General features: G+C 34.3%; 1 long non-coding RNA gene across 1 annotated transcript in view; it reads left to right on the forward strand.

Moving 5' to 3' along the window:
• LOC101688874 overlaps positions 1 to 1,872 on the forward strand; it is a 46,829-nt gene extending 44,957 nt beyond the window's left edge. The window contains exon 4 of the long non-coding RNA XR_199829.2: positions 1,325 to 1,872. This is a non-coding gene — a long non-coding RNA (uncharacterized LOC101688874). The remainder of the gene's footprint in view (positions 1 to 1,324) is intronic.
• Positions 1,873 to 23,573: the final 21,701 nt, after the last annotated feature.

A 23,573-nucleotide genomic window follows, 5' to 3' on the forward strand; every position in this document is an offset into this window, starting at 1 on the left:
CCAGAACTGCTTGGCCATTCTTATAGTCACTTTCCTTTCAATTACAAGAACTTCAGAATGAGATCCAAGCTTTTGAGCAAGAAACCATCTGAATATTATTTCTTCTGAATAATTTTAGCTTTGCCAGAACCCTGATATTTCCCGTTTCTAAACTTTAGCACATTATTACTAGCATCAAGAAGGCTATATCTCCAGATTACACTGCTCCCCTCTGCCTTTTTGGCAGTGTTATATTTGAGCTATATGAAAATCACCGAAGAAGTTCTTACTGCTGTTATGTTTTTCTATGTGCTGTGGGAAGAACTGGCACCTAAGGCAATGTCTACATTATTTATACCACTTTGATAGATTAAATCTTAACTGTACTATAGAGCTTTTAAAGACAAGTCTGTAAATGTTTAAGGATTCCACAGGTGTTCATCCTAACTGCAAACAAAGACTCCTTTTTGTGGTTGAAAAAGAAAATTAAAATTAGACAGTGTCCTGCAAGCCATGGTTTCTGCTTAAAACAGATCCTTGACTGGACATGTCAGATAGATTTGTTACTCTTGACACATTTTTGGAGTTCAACAAAGTAACCTACATCAATGGAAACATTTCTGTGATCCCATATTTCTAAAATTAATCTCTCTGATGGTGACATTTCATAAAGGAACTATAATGTTGGTATTCTACCAATGTAGCAAAATCCTAAAGAACTTTCATCCTGAAATGTCCCCAAGCTCTAAAGTATTCTTAAAACTGTTTCTTTCTTTTCTCTGCACTGTTACCAACTCCATGGTACAACTTTGATGTGTTACTAAAAGACAAGAGCTTTATTTTTGGAAAGTATTGTTCATAGGGCCCCAGAGGATTATTTTTCTCCTGTTTATAACTACAGGATATGATTCTAGTCCCTGAAACTCAGGATTTGCTGGAGTTTCTTTTCAAGCAGGTGGTAATTTCATGAGTTTTCCTGAAAATAATTATATTCACCTTTGATTCAGTGAAAGATAAATATATTAGCTATCTAAGGTCTACATCAGTACATATCATTGATTTACTCAAAATTATAGGAGCTTGTGAGGTAAGTCAATGAAATATTTAACAAAAATAATAAGGAAAAGTATGATGGTAATTATAAGGTATAAGGGTTGTAATCATGCTTTCCTCAATAGATAACTGAATTCTAATTGGATTTTTAGTTTTTCAGATGTCATAGTTTCTTTTTCTTTTTTTTTCAGATGTCATAGTTTCTAATTAGAAATCCCATTATTTACTGAATTCAAGCTTTCACTCCACTTTGACCATATCTTGTATTTTTACTCTCCCATCTTTTTTCTAGGATGTTATTATGGGAATATACCACTATGGAGTAGAGTGAAAGAAGATTCCTCTTATAAATGCTGAATTAGAAAGGCAGAAAGGAATGACTCGCACAAATGAAGAATAGGTTTTAAAATATTTGTCACTGGCCCTTCTTGAGCCATACTAGACTTTCTTCACATTCTTCCAATTCTCTTCTAAATTACATAATCAGATCTGTCTAACACAATGAATATTATTTTAGCATATCATCAGTGATCTCAAGATCATAAACTTCATAGTCAGGAGAATCATTAGTGCTAACCAAGGATCAATCAGTTCCCCTTTGGACTCCAAATCTAAAACACACATCTAGGTTCTAGAGGACACTGTGCATTCTACCCCAGATCAAGAGATTTCAAAATACTGGTAACTTATTAGTTAAGTCTTCATCTAGTATTATACTCTTCAGTATGTCAATGTAGAAAATTGTTGGTGATCCTGACTATGCTATTAGAGATGACACTAGCAATATGTGACTATTTACATTAAATAAATTTTATTCTAAAATGTATTCTAGGGGAGCCTGGTGGCTCAGTGGTTTAAAGCCTCTGCCTTCAGCTCAGGTCACAATCCCAGGGTCCTGGGATCAAGCCCTGCATCAGGCTCTCTGCTCAGCAGGGTGCCTCCTTCCTCCTCTCTCTGCCTGCCTCTCTGCCTATTTGCGATCTTTGTCTGTCAAATAAATAAATAAAATCTTTAAAATTTTTTAAAAAATAAGATGTATTCTAAAATTTAAAATCCAGTTCCTTAAAGATAAATAAATAAGATAAATAAAATTCAGTTCCTCAATTGCACTAGCCATGTATCTAGTGTTCAGTAGCCACAAATGACTAACAACTATACAGGGTATCTCAGATACTGAACATTTCCATCTTCACAGAGGAATTAAAGCTAGAAATCAAAAAATATATATATTTTAAACTACTATTTGTCTAAGAATAAATCACACTGATGGTCAAAATATTTTAAAATATATGAATACTAACCATTGCATATGACCTATCAAAGCTTAGGAATAGAGCTAAACAAAGGAAACCATAGTCTTAAAGAAGTACTACAGAAGAATATAAATGAGTAAAGTCCAGAAAAGTATGAGCCCATTAAGCATAAAGAAGGAAAGAAAGAATGCAAAATCAGATATTCTTCAAGGGAAAATAAATCCACTATAGAGATACTCAACAAAGCCAAAGACAGGTTCTCTGAAAAGACTAATAAAATTGATAATGAAGCAGCATGAATAAAAAAGGAAAAAAAAGTTGACAAAAGAAATTGGTAATATCAGGAATGAAAATGAGGATATCAACAGATATCCTACCAACATGTTTTTTAAAAAGAAGATATTATTAAGAAAATTTATGCCAAAAAATTTAACAATTTCAATGAGCTATAAAATGTCCCTAACAAACACAATTTACTAAAATTGACAGAGACATTAAAAGTCTCAATATTCTTATGTCTAATGAAGAAATTGAGCCAATTACTTAAAAATTTTTCACAAATAAAACCCCTACCCTAAAAAACTTCAACAAAGAATTCTTTCAAATCTTAGGGTTATTTCTTAACCCTATTTTTACTTAAACTCTTCTGAAAATAGAAAGAGAACTTGTCTCTTTTTATAAGGCCAGCATAAGTTTGATACCAAAAGAGAACAAGAACATTATAACAAAGAGAAGTTAGAGACCAACTCCTCTCTTGGACATAGACACAATAATCCTTAATAAAATATTACCAAATATAATCCAGATGTATATAAAAATGATGACTTATTTCCAAATAGTTTCAATCTAGTAATTCTAGGTTGGATTAACATTAAAAAATCAATCCATGTGATTTAACACATAGAAAATAAAGTGAAAATCACATGAAAATCTCAAATAGATGAAAAAAATTCATTTGATAAAATTCAACTCTCATTCATGACAAAAAAGCTACTCAACATTTCTTGGAGGTAATAGCAAGTACAATAAGGAAAGAAAAAAAAACATAATTGGAAAGGAAAAATTTTTAAAAAAATGTATTATTTCAGATCTACCAGAACCTTCATTCACTTGTAGACAGAACAAAAGTTGGTACAACCAACCCCTTTGGAAAACTCTTTGGAAATGTCCACCAACTCTGAATAACTGGATACATGCAACTCAATGATTCTACTCTTCCTTTGTATATACCCAACAGATTCTGTAAATGACATTTACAATAATGTTTACAGAGCACATTTTTCATACTACAAACTGGAAAACTGCTCAATTGCTCATAAAGGGTGATATATTCATGTAATGAAATACAATATAGTCATAAGAATAAACATATAACAACTGCATAGCAATATGGATCAATCTCACAAGCATAACGTAAACTGAAAGAATATATACAAGGAGAGTACATACCATGGGATTCCAGATATATAAAGATCAAAAACCTGCAAAACTAATCCGTGATACTGGAAGACAGTACACCGCCACTGGGGTGGTAGTGAAAGGATAATTACAAAGGAAAGAACAGGGGCGCCTGTGTGGCTCAGTGGGTTAAGCCGCTGCCTTCGGTTCAGGTCATGATCTCAGGGTCCTGGGATCGAGTCCCGCATGGGGCTCTCTGCTCAGCAAGGAGCCTGCTTCCCTCTCTCTCTCTCTCTCTCTCTCTCTCTCTGCCTGCCTCTCTATCTACTGTCAAATAAATAAATAAAATCTTTAAAAAAAAAAAAAACAAAGGAAAGAACAATAACTTTATAGAAGAGAAACCTCTCAACTCCAACTTAATTGGAGATCAAAGTTTACATAACCTCAATTGAGCCAAAATAATATCATGAGGCCTCTTGATATGACTCATTAAGAAAGACACATCATTTGGGGTATTTCACCAAAAATGTGTATCCCAAATCTAATCAAAAGGAAACATCAAAGGAACTCTAAAGGATGTGTTACAAAACGTCTGCAGCAAAAATGTCAAACTAAAAAAGATAAAGACTGGATAAGGAAATATTAAATACAACAAAATTAAAAAAAAACACAATGGTTTGGACATTGAACTAGGGGATGGGAGAATGGTCTATAACGGACATTTGGGGAACAATTAACAATTTGAACATGGACTATGGGTTATGTCACAAAACTGTATCAAATTATAATGTTAATTTTTCTGATTTTTATGATATGTTGTTACATGACAGAATACCCATTTTCCTAAGAAATACTGAAATATCTAGGGGAAAGAGAAAATTATGTCCCCAATACATCATTAGAAAAATATCCCTGCATGTATATGTATGTATGTATACACAGATATATGTGTGTATACAGAGAAAATAAGGAAAAATGTAAAGGATTCTTAAATCTGGATAAGGACTATAATAGGAATTCCTTGGATTCTTCTTTCAATTCTCCTTTAAGTTTGAAGTTGTATCAAATAAAAAGTTTTGTTTTTTTTTTTTAATTAAGGGATGAAGGGTTTTATTCATCTTCTACAGATTGCTATGGATAGAAAAATGAGATTTCAGAGAAGTCTTAAAATTGATCATTCAGGGTACCATTATGATAATGTTCAAGGAGGCTAACTCATGTTAACTAAGCTCATAAGAAACTGATACATCAAGTGGAATGCCAGTTTATTAATTTAACAACAACAAAAAATGATACTGCTAAATGGGAAGTTAAGACTTGTGTGAGCATAGCTGTTACATTTTTCTTTTTGGCAGATGTAGATGGAAAATCACTTGATTATCAGAGGACAGCTTTGTGAGCCAGGTTCAGAACAGATACAGTTGAATAAGGGTATCAGATGCTAAATGTTCAGGTACTGAGAGTCTAATATCAGTTTCACAAATACTGTTTTTAACAAGAAGCATCTTATTTCTAAACTGCATTTTTTTTTTTTTGCCTAGAGTTAATTATATACATTATGCTTGATTTTACAATTAAACTCTGTGTCAGGAGGGTCCTGTTTAGATCCAGCCTACAGACTGTATGTATTTTAAGCTCCTGTCCAGTCTGGAAAATCAGAACTTATTCTCACTATAGCTAAGAATGTCCTCATATTTCTTATTAACACAAGTACAAGAAACAAATTCAAATGTGAAAGCTTGAAATGATGAGTTTTTTTGGCAAAACATTTTCACTAAATATAGAATTCTGGGCTGACATTTTCTTTCCATACTTTAAAATTTTAGTTTGTCTTCTGATCTCCATTGTTTCTGAAGAGTTGTCAACTACCATTCATACTGCTTTTCCTCTGCATATATTGTTCTCTGGCTGCTTTCAAGATAATCTATTTAAATCACATTTGGCAATATGTTAAGTAAATTGATCTTGCAGCTTGGAGTAAATATATTCAATCAGGGACATTTCTATATATTTCTATTTCTATATCCATTAATATGAATTCCATATTTGTATTAGATTCATATTTAAAAATTAATTTTAATGATCTCCCAAGTCATGCACAAATGGAAATCACAGAGCATTTAATATATGCTCTATACTTAAATCATAAACATAGTAACAATATACTTTTTGCAAGAATGTATAATTATCTGAATGGCTGGTTGTATAAATCTTAGATATTTACCATATATGCTTCCATATGAAACACTGATGCCCATCAGCAGCATATAATCAAATTACAAACTCAATGTCTAGTTGGAATTACAGAAAATTCTAATATATTAAGTGAAGGGGGGTACTCATTCCAAGTTCTCCATGGACACAAACCCACATTAGGACCCATCCACAAGAGAGTGGATTCTTAGCATAGTGTTATGTTTAATGTATATGTTATACATTAATACACATTTGCTCTCACTAGACAGATATTTATGATATTGCATAGAAAATGTAGTATCTGCTGAGTTTTTCCTTATAAGTTGGACTCCAGGCAGGATGCAACTCTTCCTGTAGGAAGAGAACGGTTTCTGGCACTCTATTCTATTTCATTGATTTTTACACGCCTGCCACAATCACCCCATTGGTATAATTTTATAAGTACTGAAATCAGGAAGGCAACTTTCCAAATTCCTAAGCCTTCAAATCTATGAATATGGTATACTGTTTCATCTACTAGATTTTATTTAATTTCTGGTAGCATTGTCTGATTATTTTTTCCTACAGGCCTTTTAAATAGGCCAACCTGTACTTTTGTATTTAATAAACACATTTTGCCAAAAAAATACTTATTTAAAGCTTTCAAATTTGAGTTAAATACTGTTTCCCTAAGTATTTTGTGTTTCAATGCTAATACAAATATTATCAATTCTTAAATTCTATATATTCAAGTACTTATAGCTAATATATTGAAGAGAAACTGTTTTGTAAAACTAAACCTTTAACCTGTGACCTTAGGTGTCTTATTAGTTTTGTAGATTAAGCAGGATTTTTCTTGTACCTGAATACACTAACTGAAAATAAAGACAACTTCCTTATTTTCTTCCCAATTTCCACATAATCTCTCTTTCTCTCTCTGTCTCATGCACACACATTGCACTACTCAGATTAAGGACTGACAAACTTATTCTTGAAGAATCATATAATAAATATTTTAGGCTAATTAGTTATAGTTTCTGCTACCCTCAACTCTACCATGCAGGCAAGAGCAGCCATAAACAATATATAAACAAATTGGTATCACTAAGTTCCATTAAAATTTTACTTATAGGGGCACCTGGATGGCTCAGTGGGTTAAGTCTCTGCCTTCAGCTCATGTCATGATCTCAGGGTCCTGGGATTGAGCCCTGCATCAGGCTCTCTGCTCAGCAGGGAGCCTGCTTCCTCCTGCCTCTCTGCCTACTTGTAATGTCTCTCTCTCTGTCAAATAAAAATTTTTAAAAATGTTAAAAAAAATTTTACTTACAAAAACAAGTGACTGTTCTACAGGCTGGAGTTTGCTGACCCCTGACCTAGGACTTCCCGAAGTGATGAGAGGGGGCATCCTTCCCTATTTCTAATCCGAAGAGAAAAATCCTTAGTTTTTTTTCCATTAATAGGTTAGCCATAGTTTTTGTTTGATTAGATAGATAATAATTTCCTTTATCAAGTGTTCTAATCCATAAAAGATAAACTTTTCCATTTATTTAGACTTCCTTTACTTAGGGTAAACAAAATTGCTTCTATTATTAAAATGCTGAGAGTTTTCCATAAATAGTTGTTCACTGAATTTTGTCAAATATTGTTTCTATAACTATTAAGAATCCAGATTTTTCTCCTTCATCCAATTAATATGATAAATTACTAGATCTTCGAAGGTTAAACCAATTTTATATTATTAGGATAAATTCCAATTGTTATGATTTATTATCTTTTTGATATGCTGTTGAATTTGATGTCCTAACATTTAAAAAATTATGCACCTAAGTTCATACGGATATCAAATTCTAAGTTACTTTTATTGTAATGCCTCTTTGCCTCGCTTGGGTATCAAGATGAGACTACCTTCATAAAATGACATGGCAAATATTCACATCCATCCTGTTTTTGAAAAAAATTTTGTGTATATTGGCACTATTTCTTCTTAAGCCTTTGACAGAATTTACCAGAGATGCTAAGACTGAAATTTTTCTTCTGGGAATATTTTCAATTACAAATTTAATACTATTGGATATAAAACTATCATTATTTTTTTTTTCTTTAGCCCATCTTGGTTTTGTGTTCCTTTCAATGAATTTTTCCTTTTCATCTAAGTTATGTTTCACATACTGGTATAAAAATTCATAAAATGTACTTATTAAAATGTTAATGGATGTAGGTTCTGCACCTATGCCTCTCTCTGACTCCTTCTATAAATAATACGTTTTCTCTGTATTTTCTCTGATCACTCTGGAGATTATCAAATTTATTGATTTTTTTCAAAACCAATTGTTTTCACTGATTTTTTTTTATTTTTGTCCACTTTATATTCACTTAATTTCCAGTTTCAGCTGTGTTTTATTCTCCTTTGTACTTTTTTATATTTAATTTGTATCTTTTTCTAACTTCTCCAGGAAGATGCTTAAATCATTAGTTTTAGACTTGTTTTCTAATAAAGCCTTTAATCCAATAGCATTTTCTCTAAGCAACTTCTTTAGTAAAATCACTTATTATGTTGTATTCAACATAATATTTTATTTATTTTCTAATAAAAAAAAATTCATGCACTTCAAATCTTTTTTAGTATTCATTTTGCTCTCTAAAGGCATTTATGAAGAGTGTTCAATTTCCCATCTTTTGAAAGGACCTAAATAATCTTTTTGATTTCTAATTTAATTCAATTTTGTCAGAAAACATACTCTATGGAATTATAAAATTTTTAAATTTATTAAAAGTTGCCATGTGGCCAAGAATATGGTCAATTTCTGTAAATGTTCCATTTGTACCCAATGTATATTCTGATGCTTTGGAATAAAGTATTCTGTATAAATAAAAATAATTTGGTTCATAGTGTGGCTTTAGCTTTCAAATCTTTGACTTTGTTTCAATCCTCAACTATTCAAATCCTTTGAAATTGTTTAAATCCTCAACTATTTGTCCTATCAGTTTTTGTTTCATGTATTTTGAAGTCTTGTAATTAGAGGTATATACATTTGGGAGTGCTGTCTTCATGATGTATTGACTCCTTAAAATTATAAATATTCCTTTTATTTCTAGTAATATTCGTTGTCTTCAAGTGTGCCTTTCTGATACCAGTATTACTACTTTAACTTCCTTATGATTAGGGTATTTATAGTTCATTTCAGATATTGGGCTATTAGTTGTACATCAGTGTTTTACTTTTAGAAGTTTATCCAATGTTTACAATAAGTTTCATAAACTTGTCAGGATCTACTTTCAATAAGATTATATATAGTCATTTATAATGTAACATTTTTCACAGTATATTTATGTTTCCAAGCTTACACTTTTTCCTTGTATATTTAAGCCACTAATTTTTACTATTTTGCTTTAAATGGTCAATTTTCTTCTAAAGAAATAAAAAAATTAAAAGCTTTTTTATAATTACCAATATATGTTCTAACTGTACTGCTCTTTTTGTTCCTTTATTTGGCTTCAGATTCAGTTTGGCATCACACGTTTTCAGCCTTAAGAACCATATTTAGCAAGAATGCTAAATATACATATATCTTTCTCATTGTCTAAAAAAATGTTTTAATCTTTTTTTTGGAAGGACATTTTTGCTCATTATAGAAATTTATTGACTTTTTCCTTTAGCACTTTGAAGGTGCTATTTCATTGTCTTCTGTTTACATTGTTACCATTTTTTAAATTTGAGTATAGTTAACACACAATGTTACATTAGTTTCAGGTGTACACTATAGGGATTCAACAAGTTTATACATTATTCTGTGTTCACCACAAATGTAGCTACTACCATCTGACTCCATACATCACTATTAGAGTATAATTGACAATATGCTTTATGCTGTGCCTTTTATGCCCATGACTTATTCATTCCATAACTGGAAGCTTGTATCTCCCACTTTCCTTTACCCATTTTTTTCAAAAGACTGTATTTATTTCTTTGACAGAGAGAGAGAGATCACAAATAGAGAGGCAGGCAGAAAGAGAGGGGGAAGCAGGCTCCTCACTGAGCAGGGAGCCTGAAACAGGGCTCAATCCCAGGACCGTGGGATCATGACCCGAGCTGAAGGTAGAGGCTTTAACCCACTGAGCCACCCAAGCCCCCCTCCTTTACCCATTTTGCCCAACCTCAATCCTCCTCCCCTTTGGCAACCATCAATTTGTTCTCTGTATTTAGAAGTCTGATTCTACTTTTCGTTTGCTCATTCATTTTTGTTTTGTTAGATCCCACTTACAAATGAAATCATGTAGTACACTTATCAGAATGGGTGAAATAAAAAAGACAAGAAATTACAAGTGTTGGTAAGGATGTGAAGAAAAAGCAACTCTTATACACCAGTGATGGGAATGTAAATTGATACAGCCACTATGGAAAACAGTATGGAGGCTCCTCAAAAAATTAAAAACAGAAATGCCATAAGATCCAATAACTCTATTATTGGGTATTTACCCAAAGAAAATGAAAACACTGGTGCCCCTGGGTGGCTCAGTTGGTTAAGCACCCAACTCTTCATTTCAGCTCAGGTCATGATCTCATGGGTCATAAGATTAGGCCTCACTGCCGCCCTCCCTCCTACCCCACCACTTAACAGGGAGTCTGTTTAAGATGCTCTCCCTCTGCTCCTCCTTCCACTCGCATGCATGTGCACACACTCTCTCTCTTTCAAATAATCATTTTTTAAAAAAGAAAAAGAAAACAAAACACTAATTTGAAAAGATATATGCGCCCCTATATTACTGCAACATTATTTACAATAGCCAAGACATGGAAACAACCTAAGTGTCCATCAGTAGATAAGTGAATAAGGAAGATGTGGTAACATATAAATGTTGCATGATGTGGCAATAAAAAAGGCTGAGATCTTGCCATTTGAGACAACATGGATGGACCCAGAGGGCATTAGGCTAAGTGAAAAAAGTCAGGCTGTTTGCATAGTTGTTTTGGGTTTTTTTGTTGTTGTTTTTGGGTTTTGTTTGTTTGCATAGTTTTTATGCAACGTCTTTATTCTTATTTTTGTTCTGTATTATCTAATGTCTGTTCTTCCTCTTACTGTTCTTAAGATTTTTTTTTTTTTAATCATTGGTTCAGCAATTTGATAATGGTTTCTTGGTGTGGTTTCTGTTTTATTTGCTCTGCTTGGAGTCACCAGCATCCTGGATTTGGAAATTCATTTTTTTTTGTCAAATTTGGAAAATACTGGCCAGTATTTCTTTAAATATATTTCAGTCTTGCTCATTCTTTGTCTTCTGGGGCTCCAATTATATGTATGTTAGATCAATTGTCCTTGTCGCACCCTGAGACCTTTGCTTCAGTTTGGAGAGATTCTATTGTAGTTCTATGTATGTTTTCAGTTCATTAGTCTTTTCTTCTGTAGTCTCTATCCTGTGGTAAGCCTATCTAATGAGTTTTTCATTATAGATATCCTATTTTCTAGAGTTTCCAGTTCATAGTTTTAATTTCTCTTCACATTATGGTCATGTTTTCATTTAATTAGTAAGTATATTTCTAATAACTTTTTTAAAGCTCTCATTTCCAAATTCATCTATTTTCTCTCTGGCTCTTTTCTAACAACTGATATTTTTGCTGTTTCTGCATCATATTTTTGTGCTTCTTTGTAAGCCTATTAACTATTGAGTAGGTAAGAGGCCTTGTGAAAACTATGTTACTGAGTGTCTGAATTTTATAGTATTTCTTTAAAATATTTTAAATTTTATTGTGAGAAGCAGCTCCATTACTCATGGATTAGTTAAATATATATATATATATATATATATATATATATATATATATATATTCATGACATGTTTTTAAGACTTCTTTTGGACTGTTTACTCAAGTGTTGTTTGGACTTACTTTCTGGTGTCCTACAGTAAGCCTCTACTGTCCAAAGAAATCTTTTTATTTTGCATGACAGAAACTTCCAACTTTGTGTGAGCTCTGGAAATTATTTGACTTCTAACATCCTGATAATTGTTTTATCAGGTTTCACTCTGCATACACATACATTATTATTCAGCAACAGGCCGAAGGCAAGCCTATGCATATTTCAGGAATTCTTTTTCTTCATAGTCCCTAACTCTTAAATGCTCTGTTTTGCAAATTTAAGCAGCTTCAACTTTCCCTGAACCTCTGTGTTAGGACTCAGAAAGTGATTCCCTGTAGAAAACCAGGGATTTACAGAGCACATCTCACATTTTTTTTAATTTATTTTTTATTTTCAGCATAACAGTATTCATTATTTTTGCACCACACCCAGTGCTCCATGCAATCCATGCCCTCTATAATACACTACCTGGTACCCCAACCTCCCACCCCCCGCCCCTTCAAAACCCTCAGATTGTTTTTCAGAGTCCATAGTCTCTCATGATTCACCTCCCCTTCCAATTTCCCCCAACTCCCTTCTCCTCTCTATCTCCCCCATGTCCTCTATGCTATATGTTATGCTCCACAAATAAGTGAAACCATATGATAACTGACTCTCTCTGCTTGACTTATTTCACTCAGCATAATCTCTTCCAGTCCCATCCATGTTGATACAAAAGTTGGGTATCCGTCCTTTCTGATGGAGGCATAATACTCCATAGTGTATATGGACCACATCTTCTTTATCCATTCCTCCGTTGAAGGGCATCTTGGTTCTTCCCACAGTTTGGCGCACACCTCACTTTTTTCTCCTCTTAGAGTTCAGAGTTCTGTATTGTCTGTTGTCCAATATCTGAAGTCAGTTCTTATATATTTCATTCAATTTTCTATTTGTTTACAGTGGTAGGGCAGGACTAATACCAGATACTCCATCATGGCAGGAGTACAAAAACTCTATAAATTTAAATGTGTATAATAATGTCAGTTCTACATAAACTAGGATATTTCCAATTCCAGGCAGATTATAAGTCTATCTGTAATTACTCAGCCCTGTCCAAAATATCACAAATTGTATGGTTAAACCCTCTCAACACTTAAGACTTTTTTCCTCACTCCTACTTACAGCTTATATACTTGATTTTCCTGGCTTATTTTTTCTTGATGGTGTCTTTCAAACCTACTCATTTCCTTTTCCACTTCCACCTTAAATGCATTCATCTTGGGCAACTGCCAAAATATCTTATTGTTCTTGACTCACATCCCTTTCTTTTTCACAAGTAATTTCAGGTGTTATTCTTCAAAAACCACTTTCATGATAGCACTGGCATATTCAGTCTGATCAACAATCTAGAGTGGCTTTACGGTCTACTACTTCAAATATCATCTGCCTCTCCCTTCACATAAAGTGTATATGTACAGCATAAACTATCAAGCAAGACTAGTGGCCATTTATTCATCCATCCATCCATCCATCCATCCATCCATCCATCCATCTAACATTTCCATTACACCAAATATTTTTTTATGTACTGAAGATTCAAAAGAAACACAATCTGGCAGGGGACCCAAACAAATAAGTATTACAAATACAGTGACAGTTCAAAGATAAAAACATTCAGAGTAAATTTTACCACCTTACATTGGGCATTCAGTGAAAGAGTCATAGCATTAATCGCTATGCTTAATCGTAAAATATGAGTAGAAGTAGAGAAGGTATTCAAAGCAGAGAAAACAGGGACAGAGAAGGGAGAAACACCATGACATAAGTGGAAAGTATAGGTCATATGTTAAATGAACATAAAGTCAAAGGTAGAGGGCAACAAAAAATATGGCCAGAGTATAAACAGGGAAAAGTTCAAGGAACCAATTTTTTTATTGCATTTCCAAGCTTGGGTTTTAATAAGATGCTGAAGGATTTTTAATCAAGGGAGTGAGTGACATGTTCATACTTTTGTTTTAGGAAAAAAATAACTGGTTATGTTACTGAAGATAAATTTTAGTGGGGGATGAATGGAGGCAAGAAAGTTGTTAACTAAGACTATGAGTAAGTGAAAAGTCTGAATTATACTAGTTGTAATAAAGGTAAAGAGGGAGGAATGACAGTAAAGCTAACATTATATAGTAATTTATAGGACATGAGGTTAAAGGTATAACTACAGTATCAAGGGTGACTCACCTTTCTAGATTTAGTTGTAGCTGAGTAGATAACTGTGTCATCTACTTGAGAGGACACAATTAACATAAAAGGAAGAGCATATTAAAAAGTAGTTAGAAAGAGTACTGTTTCTCTGGACATCTAAAGTACCCAGAGACAGACAGTTGAAAAGGTCACATATGTAATTTGATAGAAGTCCAGAGAATATTTATAAAAACTTGAAAGCCATCATCCCCTAGTAGGTATCTAACTATGAGAGAAGAGACCATGTGTGAAATAAAAGGAGTGTCAGCATTTAGAGGTCCTACAAGGGCATGGAAGCATAGTGTTTCCGCTGAAGTAAAAATACCTTGGCTATACAACATCACTTGTATTTTTAGTCCACATTTTCCTGATGTAAGGGATATCAAATGCATAGTTAATTAATTAAGGTGGCCCTAGATTGGCTTTATTCCATAATGTGGTAGACAGCTGATCCACTAAGGTACCTGAAAACACAAGAAGTTGAGGTATCCTTCTTATCATTTCCATTTTGCTGGCAGTACCCTCTGGACTCATCCCTAAAACTTTGAAGTCCATGTCTCAACTTCTTAGTGATCTCAGTAAAGCCCCCTTCTCTTGATTTGAAGTAGAGTGGGAACATCCTACACTCATCTCTTTGGAAGAAGTTGTGACTCAAAGCGTATTAACTGCTGTCTGCAAACTTTTTCCTCAATCTCCACTATGTTAACACTTTCTTTAATTCCCTCAACATGGCTAGGGCTTTAACAGTTACTCTGTAATCCCTGTCCTCCTTTGGAACTGATTCAGTATGAACTTTATTACCGGATATCTATTGTCACTTGGGGCCTCTGTTGTAATTTCTAATTTAACATCAAAGAACACGTCTGTCTCCCCCTAAATAAAAAGTATGACATCTTTTATCTTTGTATTCCCTGTCTTTAGCACAAGAATAAGAAAATCCTAGTACTGAAATGAACATTTAGAAGTGAAGGAATGACCTTCCAGAATACGATATCTGGTAACACTGTTTGGTGGATTTGAAGTCACCATTAGAAAAAAGCATATTTAATTACTTGGGGCAGAGACAGACAGTGTCTCTCAAATTTAAAAAAGAATTAAAATGTATTGATAAAGACAGATCTTTTAAGTAGGTTCCATGCCCAGCATGGAGCCGAACATGGGGCCTGAACCCACAACCTTGAGTTCAAGACCCCAGCTGAGATCAAGAGTCACTCTTGAACCACCCAGGCACCTTGAGAGATCTTTTAATGCGGTGATTTGAAGCTGATTATAGACCCCTACTAAAAACCTCAAATTGTAGAGATTTATTAATGGACATTACAAAAGGAGGTACAGGCTCAGAATTCAAAAGATGGCTGTAAAAATTACACTAAAATGAAGGTAATTCACTGGTCAGTCTTCAAGGCATAATTCCAGAACTTACTCTTAAATACAGGGTTTTTACTATAAAAGGAGATTTTTCCAGATTTTTAAAAAGTAAATTTTTCCAAATAAAAATTTATATATCTAAAAATATGTATATCTTTAAATAAACGCTTTGAAATATTGGTCTGTTTCTTCAAAAATTCTTTGGATAGTGGGCATTATTTGATGAACAAGTATACAAATTTAGCTCTGAATTCAGAACTACCATGCACAAGAATGCAACCTACTTTTCACAACTAAAATCTGAAATAACAATATCTTATCCAAGAGACCAGCATAATTCGTTTTTCATTCTGATGGATATCTCATTTATTAGGCACAGAATTCACTGTGCTCCAGTGCCAAGAATTACTAAGCAACAGAACATATGTAGGCGGATGTGATGTTTGCATATTCACACAATATGACATTTACACCAAGATCAGAAGTATAGTATTACTGAAAGAGAAGAACAGTAATAAAACGAGAGGTAGTAATATTCTTTTATTTTATAAGGTACCATTCACAAAAGCTTCTCCATGATCTTAATAAATAACCCTCTCCTACAGAAAGCAAACAAATCTGGAGGGACATTCACAACTTTCCACATTCAGTTTCTCCTAAATGCCAGAAAGGAAAACATACTGCTTGAAGCAATTTTTTTATGCTTTCTATAGCATAACACCTAGTATGGCGTGAATACAGGAATTGCCTATCAGCCTGAGCAGAATACTAACTGTTTTACAGCATCAAAATTGGGAAATATTCTGGAGTGTTCTACCCAAGACATTTCCCTGGGGACCCTGAAACTTGGCAACTTTCTCTGATAGGCAGCTACTTCTGTTCCCATGCTGTCTTTCTGCTGAATACAGGAACAAAAGATGGGGACAAGGTTGAATAAATGTGACTATTTTCTCACAGGGATAAAACAACAAGGTCTCAATGCCAAACAATACATGGGCCAGTCCAGTTCAAACTGATGTGTGGCTTAAGGCAGTTAAAACACCTCAATCCAGTCTTCCTTTAAAACAAACTCTTCACATGCCCATTCTAGTCATACAACTTCAACTTTTAATACAATTCAAATATAGATTAAGTGAATAAAAAAACATTTTCAAAAGAAAATTTCCTGAACACCTCACCAAGCAATTTAGGCCATTCTATGCATTATCAATAATTCTTAGTGAAACATATTTTATGTAGGTTAAATTTCTGAGTTTAACAAGAGGTACACATATCTTTAAAATATCAAATATTTCTTAATATTTTTGTCTAAATATATTTGGCTCATATCTTTCATGGTTTCCTTGGTGGACACCATTAGATTTCAAGACAAAGTGTTTCCTTTGACAGCATTCTGTTACAGTGATTTATTCACTAAATTTATTTTTAAAAAAGCAAAAAAATCTTGAAGAAGTAGACCCCTCCTTCTTTCCCAGTGAATAGATTTTATAATGGCTTTCATAATTTGCTTAAAGATTTAAGTATGCCAGCTATATCTTCTAGAAGATCACTTGCTATTCATAACTGTCAGAGTAACTTCACCAAACTATTATTTGAAGGTAGCTGGGATAGCAATCTTTTCTCTTGTGCAGTAAGATCCAAGGTTCATTATAAGCATGCCACTATCCTGACTTTTCACTGGGTTCTAAACTGGGGTTTACGAAAGGAGTTAAGAAAATTAGGGTGCCTGGGTGGCTCAGTGGGTTAAGCCACTGCCTTCGGCTCAGGTCATGATCTCAGGGTCCTGGGATCGAGTCCCGCATCGGACTCTCTGCTCATCAGGGAGCCTGCTTCCTCCTCTCTCTCTCTGCCTGCCTCTCTGCCTACTTGTGATCTCTCTCTGTCAAATAAATAAATAAAATCTTAAAAAAAAAAGAAAAAAAGAAAATTAAAAGTAACCTAGCAACAACTGCTAATAATTGTTTTTAGAAGTGCACATGGTTTTCAATCACAATAGTCTACCGACAACACCCCTATCTGTAGAGATTTCCATCAATATGGCAGGAATATGGTAGCCATCATCACATTGAAAGCAAAAAGTCACTCGAATTGGTTAGAATGAAGTTTGTGCATTATCCCCACATGCTCTTTCTCATATACATTGATTTCTATAATTGGGAATAGTCCTACTAATGGATGTCTCATCTCTTCTGAGTTTAGATGGACCTGAGAGTTATTTCATATAAAAAAAATACCTAATATAGGAAAATGTTATCTTCAATTTATTTTTAAGTGCTCCCTAGGAGTTGAAGGGGTAGAGGTCATTCTGTGAACAAAGCCAAAGTATATCTGAAGTACACTCAGAAAAATATTTCTATTCTACTCTTAAACCTCCAGAAGTGTTTAGTAATAATAATTATAATAATGAAAGCCCTCTGTTCTCTGAGTAAAGGATTACAAATGTACAAACAAATAAAAGACTACTTACAGCAAACTCACCTAGTTTACTTATTCTGGCCTTCATCCTAGCTTTACTGATTAGAAGTTGCAAAGTTGAAGACTAGGTGTCTGCATTTTTAACAAATTATATAGTCAATTTACTGCAATGTATGTTTTGGAAAACATGAGATAAAAACCTGGAAACTAGAAATTAGTGATATCAAAATTCTAATAATAATCTCATGATTTTGAAGTCACTAGGATCCATCATTACAGCTGCCCTTCTATTTCCTTCCACAGAGTGGTCTCTCTGTTGCTCTGGTCCCCCATTTGGAGAAGAGCAGCATGACTTTTTCCTTCCCCATCCAGCAAGTCTTATTTGTTCTGAACTTCATTCCTCAGGACCCTTCTTTCCTCTAAGTTTTTATAGTCTTAGGCCCAACAACTGTCAGTTTACCTGGAACATGTTAGAAATGTAAATTCTTGGGGTCCTCTGCAGATCTTCAGAATCAGAAATTCTGAAGGTGAGGCAGGGAAACCTTTTGTTAAACTATGAAATTAGCAGAAGAAAATATATCAACGTATATTAATTCATGATATCATATCTCACAGATAACATTTGTATTTTAACAGAGGCCTTCCACACTGATACAAACAGTAAGAATTAGTGTGGAAAAGTCCCAGGACTACAGATGCTAAAAGGGAGCTATGTTGAACCACAGAGTCCTGTTCAAATTCCAGTTCTTAACCAATAGTGACTTTGCTTTCAGCCTAAAAGCAAGTTCTAGAGAAATAGGTCTCATGCTTTGTTTAAAATGAAATCATCTGAAGTACTTTTGTTTGTTTCCATTTTTGTTTTGACCTTAAAATAATTTCTAGATTAGGAGCTCCCTTGATTCTAGATTAGGAGCTCCCCAGTGTATCTAATGTATAATTTGAGTTTGAATACAAGCAGCCTTGTCTGGAGGAGCAGGGGGTGAGTCTCCAACAGCAGCCTACATCAGAATCACTTGGAGGAAGTGGTACAACATGGACAGCTGAGCCCATCCCAAGCAGTACTGAGTCAATAGGTTTAGTATTGAGCAGAGAATTTGGATTTCTAAATATTTTGTTGCTGTTGGTTCTGGGAGCACCATCTGAGAATCACTGTAGTAACCCCTACTATCAAATCAATTCCGTTTCCCTGAAGCAGAGCACTAGGTAGTGAGCGCAGAGCCGGTGGATTTGAAATGCAGTCAGGGTAATAAGTTCCCACATTCATGAGCTGTCTCATTTACTCCTATAACAAATATTGTTACATGTGCCTCACTACTTTCTCTATATCATTTTTATTCTTCATCCAGACTTTCTGTAAACACAGCAAACACTAACATCAAGAGGAAATTCAATGTAATATTACAACACCTCACTTTTTCCAAGGTGCTTTATCTAGCACATTCGCTTTTAAAAAGCAAAAGAGGTCCTTGGAAAGCAAAATAGATCCTACCAAGTACAGAATCCATGCAGTCAGGAGGATATGCTTGACTCAGAGGAAAGCAATCCAGATGCTTAACCTGAGTCAAATTACTCCTAATTTATTACAAGTTAATTGAGTTAATAATCTGATTTCTCAGTTTGTGGCAGATTAAAATCAGAAACTTGCAGAGTGGTCAACTGATAAAGGAAGCAATACGTGAAAGCCAATAATTTAAAAATAGAGACAGAAAAAATGATAAGAAGCAAAGAGAAGAATTTTTAAGCTGAAGAACTTGAGGACACATTTGAATTTCCCCTAGAAGTAACACTGAATTCCTAGTAGAAACAGGTGCAGCAAGGCAAAGGTAAGCAGCAAGATGGAAACACATAAAGATGAGAGCTCAAGGACAAGGAGAAAAAACACAACTCACTTCACTTTATTTACCATTGATTAGGAGCTATTCTGGTGCTTTTCCATGAACTTAATCTAATTATCTTAATACTCCAGTAGAAGAGCCACAATCATTTTTATGCTCCCTTTATAAGTAGGAAAATAAATCATGGAGAGATGAAGTAATTTGTTCAAGATCACACGGACAAAAGCACAGTGAAAATATCTGAGTTTTGAGAGCTATGCCTCCATTTAGTTTTTGGCCACCCCTCTGCACCTGTCCTTTCATAGCAGCTTTGTTATGAACTACTCACATCTTCCTGAAAAAGGCAGTAACCACGGGTATGGTCTGTGTGTTGGCAAGGCAGGGAGAGGAAGCTGCTGGTTAGTGTTTTCTGTTTAAAAAAATATATATAATATACTAAAAAAGACACAATTAGTTCAAGAGGGAAACTTCAATGCAACTGGAAAAATATTTAGACAATGTGAGACTCTGTATTAATCAATTAGTCTTTATCTCATGAATTTTGCAGTTCTACACTAAAAATGTTTCCCAAGGAACACAAAATTATTTTCAGAAATTTTGTCAAGAATTTTGAATATATATTTTTCAGAACTACTGCAAACACAAATTAAAAGATAGGTTTGTTTTGTTTTTGTTGTAGTGGTTTTGGTTTTTGTTATTGTTGTTTTGTTGTTTTGGGTTTTTTGTTGTTGTTGTTGTTGTTGTTGTTGTTGTTGTTGTAATAGAGCCATCTAGAGCCAAATAGATACATAGCCATTGTAACTGTCAGCCAACAGCGTGCAGACTCCATGGGAAATAAAATAACCATCCAAAGAACACAGGCTTCTGTTTGTTGAATTAAAAGAACAGTTCTATTAGCTCTGTGGCAGAGAGAATTAATAAACATTTGGTCTTGGTCTAACATTCAGCCAGTGGAAAGCCACTTTACAAAGCCTGTGGCATTTCTAACAATATATTTTTAAACTTTTGTTTGGCAAATTAAACGTGAACATTCCAATCATCGGGACAAAATATTTCAGTTAGTTCAAAAAAAAAAGTACAATTAATTAGTAAGTTAAGAATTCTGCTGACAATTCCTTAAATTTCTTGGAACACTTTTTAAGACTGGATGATGTTCAATACATTTGGGAGAGAAAAATCATTTGTGGAGAAGTTGTGCTTATTTGGAGAATGTGGGATTCCTAAGGGATTTAAAAAGAGAAATAAGAGTTGGATAGGCTTCCCTGAAAGTCTCCAAATCCACCATGTTTGTTTATTTATCTCACTGTCCCACATAAAGTAAATTAATCTTTTGATTAATGGCCTTAAATAATTGTTTGGTGTCATATATGTGAAAATAAATGCTTGGTGTTTCAATTGAAAAGGAGAAAGCACTGACTGGAAAATTCTGGTACAAGTTATCTCTGCTATCCTCTACAATTAAAGTACTTTTTCAAGGTCTATAGAAAACCTAAAGATGCCTTCCTGAGGAAAATCTGGACATCCTTTCACTTTACTTCCTTTTAGCAGTGGGGATGATTTCCTTCTCGGTGAGACTACTGCTATAGCCTTTCCTCTTATTAATAGAATGACAACTCTACCTAATGTTCTTTTGGCCTTCAAAGTACAGGGAGCTCTATTAAGCCAATATCACTTAAAGGCAGCAAGGCAGAAACTAGAATGGCTTCCAACTAATACCCCATTAACTTCCTTGCTTTTTAAAGATTCACTTATTTATTTGAGAGGGACAGTGTGCACATGCATAGTGGGGGGCAGGGGCAAAGGGAGAGAGACAGCCCCAGGCAGACGCTCTGTTCAATACAGAGCTCCAGGCGAGCTCAATCTCAGGACCTGGAGATCAAGACCCCAGCAGAAAATCAGAGTCAGACACTTAACTGCTTAACTGAGTGGGCCACCCAGGAGCCTCTACCCCATTAACTTCCAACTAAAACCTTCCAGAGAGAAGAGAGTCTAAGGGACATACTTATCCTCAACTCTAATCTTCTATCTTAAAAAGCAAAAGAAGCCTACTTTTATGAACTCCATTGGCTTAATTTTTCATATAATAATTCACCTTGCCTAAACTGTACTCTTAAATGCTCTGACCTTGAATTTACCCATATGACAACCACTTCTATATTTATTTGAAAACTACCATAGACAGCACTATCCATTACATTACTCTGTACCTCCTACCTGAAATCTAAGATGACATTAATTCTTCATTGAGGAATTTGAGTCTTCCATATTTTTCTCTTTTTGCCACAGTCACTAGGAAACTCAGAGGCAAAGCTAATGTTCACTTGATAGCATGTATGAGACCTTATGGTGAGAGTACTTATTTATGTCCCTGATGCTGACTTAATAATTATTGTTACTTACCTTTGGCATATATGTCTTTAAGTCTTCTCAAAATTGTTTTGAGAAAGGAGAGCACACAGTATGGCAAAATCAGCATTTTTTATATCTTTTATGTAAAGTTACAGGTAGGATTTTTTTTTAAGAAGTTTAACATGTCTAGTTACTTTAGCTATTATGATGGACCTTCAAAAATGCATTTTTCTCTGTTATATTTCTTTTCCTTTCTATTTTTTCCCTGGGAGTATAATCAATAAACAAGCCCTCACTATCAATCTCCAAAATATACAGTCATATTTCATTTTCAAAACTAAACACCTCCTGTGATGAATTACAGTCATTAGCAAGATGATTGTCTGTACAGAAACTTCAGGCCACTCAGAATGACTGAGCAGCTGACAGGAAAGGTAGAGGGGGCAGAGGAATTTCTGTTCCAATTACTTTCTGGTTTTCAAATGTAAATATTTCTGAACCCATGCAGCTCTGCTTGACACTCCATCAAACTAAATTTCAAAGAAGTTTCCAACATTCTTATTGTTGCTATTATATTTCCAAATGAGGAGAGAGACTTTTCTCTCCATGCCATGCTTTTCCCCCCATTCCCTAAGGCAGGATGCCGTCTGCCATTGACCTTATCATCTACAATATGGAGGTCCGGTCTTGAAAAGTTAATACCAAGAAGGATGATTTTATACCTATTAGTATTATTTTATGAAAAGCTGTCTCATCCAAATTTAGGTTTTAATGAAATCTGTGACCAGGGTTTTAGAAGGTATACAAAATCAAACATTGTCCAGTGACTTGGCACCAAGGCCAAGAGTAAGAAAATTAACAAGAGTTTCAAGATTTCTAACTGTAGAAGTAGGGTCAGGTAATTTATAGAATTTAATGCTGGTTTTCTGATGAACAAATTATCCAAGAACTTTAAGTGATCTTCTACTTAGAATAATTCATTTTTTTAAAAACTCTTTCCCCATGAATCTCTAACTAAACTCTTATCTCCTTCCCCAACTCACCCCAATCTACTTTTCTAACTCTTTCTCTAGTTCAGTAGTTTTCAAACTTTAGTGAGCATAAGAATTACCACGAAGGGCTACATAAACACAGATTGCTGGGCCCAACCCAAGAACTTTTAGTTCAGTAGGTCTGGTGTGAAACCAGAGCATTTACATTTCTAACAAGTTCCATGTGAAGCTGAAGCTGTTGGTCCCAATACCACACACTTTGAGAATTATTGCTAAGGACAGAAATTCCCATCCGACTTTCCAGAGAAGCAATTCAGATGACTTTAATGACCTGTGATAGGAGCTGGTAGTATACTGTTTTTTACTAAATCTTGGCCAATTTGATCATTTTCTACTTATGGCACAGAGTTGCCAGATAGGAAGACCATATCCAAAGGCCCTGCCAAGCTTTTTATAGCTGGCTGTTCTCCTACAATGTTCAGCCCCTTTCCGAGTGTTAGTTTCTCCTGTGATCCCTTAAATAAAAATTTTTATCAAGACCTCTCTCCCACCTGTCACTAGTCTCTATCTTACTCTCACTTTGTATATCCATCTCTTTTGATTCCTCTGCCAACCTAAAGAAAGTTACCATATTATTCAGTGTCATGAGAATTTATTTGAAATAAAATCTGTGTGTCTGAATGAGTC

Source organism: Mustela putorius, unplaced genomic scaffold (assembly GCF_011764305.1).
Source record: "Mustela putorius furo isolate JIRA1106 unplaced genomic scaffold, ASM1176430v1.1 tig00003867_pilon_pilon_pilon, whole genome shotgun sequence".
Lineage (NCBI taxonomy): Eukaryota > Metazoa > Chordata > Mammalia > Carnivora > Mustelidae > Mustela > Mustela putorius.